We start from the raw sequence: 4,002 nt of genomic DNA, 5'->3' as shown, positions 1-4,002 counted from the left end.
TAATTATTATCATTATGCCTTCATCATTATCCTTAAGCCAAAACCAAAACGTTCTGTTGGAAAATGTTCATCCAATTCCCATAGCTTAATTACCGCAATTAAATGTTTCAAACACCTTAAATTCTATTACTACTACTACCACAAAAATATTTAACATATCGAACATATTTTGTGTTAATTGTTTTGTTTTTTTTGTACGGCTTCTATGTAAATGGTTAAGCCTGTGGCGTTATTTTGGCTAGATTTTTTATTCTTAAACAAGGTACAACAATCACAGTCCCACAAAATATACAAATATTGAAGCACAAATAATGCCGGCTTTCGCACCACCAGATAATCTGTTGGATCCATTGTCTGGTGTGGTTGTATTCCAGCCTGCTGTGGTGTCTCCAGTTGTTGATGATGGTGTGGTTGCAATAATTGTAGTCATTTTGGGGGAGGAGTTTGTTGAGACGTGATTAAAATGTACGCAAATTAGTGTGCAGAAAAACAGCCAAACGTATTCCATATTTTTCTAAAAATGAAAAGAAGGAAACTTATATTTAAATCTAAAAATGTCATGTCTAAATTAGGTCAAGTGCGTCAAGTTTGGTCATTGTGGATAAGGATTATAAAATATAATATATAATATAATATCTACCGAAATTTTATTCGATGAGGCCCTGTATCCTTCACAAATGAATAAGTATTAACTGCCAGTGAACTAACGTTTAAAAAACAAGTGCACCACACCAACAATATTTTTTTTTTGCCAACTCCGCAGCGCTTATTAGAAATATATACAATATATAATAAACCTCAAAACGGAAAATTTTATGTTTAATAAGCGTCTGTTTGAGAGTGGTTGTTACAGTTCTAGAAATTGGCGTAAGCCTTGCAAACGGTTTCAAAGAATTTAAGCGATAAAATCTATGAATGAATGTACATTAAATTCTTTTACAGTTTCTATCTAGTGGTGTGTACTAATTGCCTTTGTGATCCTGTCGACAACAAACATCGTAATATTCAACATATAAATTACCAGAATAGTAATGATAAATCATTTTTACCAATGCCCCTCGTAGTGCTAAAAGCTTGCATTAATAATGTTTTTCTACCAGGTCTGCACTTTTTGGTTTGCAAATATATTTTCTTTTTTAATTATGCGATACACAAATGTGCAATAAAATGTTTAAATATGGACAAAAATACAGCAGTGACGTGCCTGCTACAGCAATGGGCGTGCTGTTCTTTCCAACAGTAACAACACTTTTTCCTCGCATAATAGCACTATATTTTTGTATAATACGTCTCTGTGCTATTTATGATTTAAATCATGAATTTTTCTTATTTACCTTTGGTTTGTGGCTCCTCTGAAAGCTTCTACAGGCGTTGGTTAGAAGTTCTTACAATGTTGCTTCCTTTGTAACTTTTATAGTCTCAATTCAGTATGAAGCCGTCCAAATTCAATGCAGTGTCTAAGAATAAAATTCTGTTTGTTATAATGTTCACTATTTCCTCAAAAACTAATGTATTTGTTTATTTAGTTTCCATAACGACTGATGACAATAAATTTTTGATTGCCATTCCATGTCTACATTTAATCCAACCATCTAAATTGAATGCAGTGTTAAAGAATGAAATCATATCATCTGTTATACTGTTCACTATTTCCTAGAAAACTAATGCATTTTTTTATTTGGTTTCTATAACGACTGATTACAATATTTTTTAATTGCCATTCCATGTTTACATTTAATTCAACTTCATTCAAATTCAGTATGAAACCGTCAAAATTTAATGCAGTGTCGGCATTGTTTATTTGGTTAATATAACGACTGATGACAATAACTTTTTAATTTCCATTCTATATTTACATTCAATTCAATTTCATTGTGCCACAAACTACAAAGTAGTTATCTAAATGATTAGAATGAACAATGTATTGCTAATCCATTCAGACAACACATGACCACTAAAAAATATCTTCTTTATTATGAGGATTTCTGTTCTTAGAATAAAACGACTGACTTGTTTGTTTGTACAGCACCTTAGATACAAATCTACTGTGATACCAATGATGTATCTAAGGGAGGGGCATGCGAGGGTTGAAAGGCTGTACATTTTAGGGGTCCCCAGTTCCCAGTTGGAAGAGTCACTTCTGCGAGATCTGGTTAACATATTTAACGTTATTTTGCTGCGCACGGTGTGACCCATCGGTACTGAGTTCAGTAAGAAAAATGATAAAGTATTAAAATCATGCAAATGTTTTGAATTTGCAGGAGATGTGCTATTTTCCGTGAGAGTGTGGGTTGCTTGCGGGGGTGCGGGAGGCCTTCCCAATTTCTGGGAGGCTCTTTGCGGGAGACTTGTGACCCCTGACAGCTGTAAAATGGGTGATCTTTTGAGAGATATGCATCTGTTCCTGTCCTTTTTGTTTTCAGAATTATTTGCAAAAGTTGATAATAAATCGTCAGCCGATTAAATTGAAGTGGTCCTAGTAGATTCAATACTCATGTTACAAATGTAGAAACATTTCACCTACAAATGTAAAGTTTCCATTTTTACCTCAAATTTCATAACATGTCAACCACAAATGTAAATATTTATTCTAAGGTAAGTTATTATCAGATGTATGGGTGTGTGTGTGTGAGGTTTTTTTCCTAAGCGCTTAAATCCTTAAAATATTGAAAGACCCTAATTGACTTGCCAATTCCACCTATTTTAATATGTTCACATAATAGTGAGGTCATCGACGTACTTCCAGGTCGAAACACCAATTTAATTTGAGCCATGAAGGGCATCCTTAATAACAACAAGGAAAACCAAATTAGCAAGAATTGTTCCCTGTGATACGCCACAAGTGAGTACGGTCCAGTTGGACTGTCAGGAAAAATTTGGTCCGAGGCAACATTCGGGGGCGCGACCCAAATATGAGGGGGCGTGGAATTTATTTTCGGTGGCCACGCCCACTGAAAAATATTGCTTCTTAGATTCCCGAATACACGTTAACCGTGACAGATATGTTAAAGCATATCTCTTGAACGCAGTATTTGATGTGTTTTGATGAACGTCAATAAAGGGAAGTTGAGAAAGCATTAACCCATTTTCTTGAGCATAAGCCTAGCCTATTTTTTTTTTGCTTCGAAGTTTTCGTGCGCCCCCCCCCCCCCCACGCCTCCCTTGGATACGCCACTGATTTTTAATAGTGTTACAATATATTTGCTATAAACAATTACATACATTGACATAAAATTTAATTTCATATTTATAACTCATACCGGTAAAGATATATACAGTATATTTATAAATGTTTATATATTGTTAACGCTATATATTATATTGTTTCTCTTGATTTATATATATATATATATATATATATATATATATATATATATATATATATACAAATAAAACATGTAACACTTTAGTGCAATGAAATGTTGAGTCCTTAACCCAGTTTTACATGTTTTATCTGTCTATCTGCTCTGCTATATACTGCATTGAGCGCTCTTGTCTACATGATCTGGTTTAAGCCATCCACTCAAGTTACATTATATATATATATATAGCATTGTTTTCTAGTACTTTACTCTCTAGACGACCAAAAATAACCTCTGAGGCGTATTAGGCGACCAATTATTTGTTTTTCTTATATTTTTCTTTTTTTCAGCGACAGGACAAACTTACCTTACCCCTTCTAAATCCACACCTCATGTATTTGGCAGAAAGGTAGGGTGGGTGAACGTGAAAGGGTTTTTGAAATTTAACATGTAGATTCCGCTACGCTAGCCACAGCACGGTGAGTTCAAACCACCAATCACAATCAGAATGATGTCCATCGCTGAAGCCTTAATTTGCATACATCACCCTATATAGATCATGATGTACAGTACAGTATTTGGCTTTAGTTGATAGCAGAGGCTCCGAGGGTTTGTGCACGTGGAAAAATAAGGGAAAACCTAGCTTATATAGACTCTAGAGTACACAGATATATACTAGTTGTTAAAGATAGTTGTATAC

The 4,002-nt window shown here is 34.2% G+C and overlaps 1 long non-coding RNA gene across 5 annotated transcripts in view; it reads right to left on the bottom strand.

Moving 5' to 3' along the window:
* Window positions 1-6: 6 nt before the first annotated feature.
* Window positions 7-4,002, bottom strand: part of LOC117105414 — a 25,942-nt gene continuing 21,946 nt past the window's right edge. For all 5 annotated transcript variants that reach the window (XR_004444900.1, XR_004444896.1, XR_004444898.1 and 2 more), the window contains 2 exons: window positions 1,335-1,457; window positions 7-514 (listed from right to left, as the gene is read on the bottom strand). This is a non-coding gene — a long non-coding RNA (uncharacterized LOC117105414). The remainder of the gene's footprint in view (window positions 515-1,334; window positions 1,458-4,002) is intronic.

This window comes from Anneissia japonica, unplaced genomic scaffold, assembly GCF_011630105.1.
Source record: "Anneissia japonica isolate Jap-2015-1 unplaced genomic scaffold, ASM1163010v1 scaffold667_len338742_cov159, whole genome shotgun sequence".
NCBI classification, from domain to species: domain Eukaryota; kingdom Metazoa; phylum Echinodermata; class Crinoidea; order Comatulida; family Comatulidae; genus Anneissia; species Anneissia japonica.
Note: the sequence above shows the minus strand (reverse complement) of the source record. Positions and strands in the feature narration are given on the sequence as shown.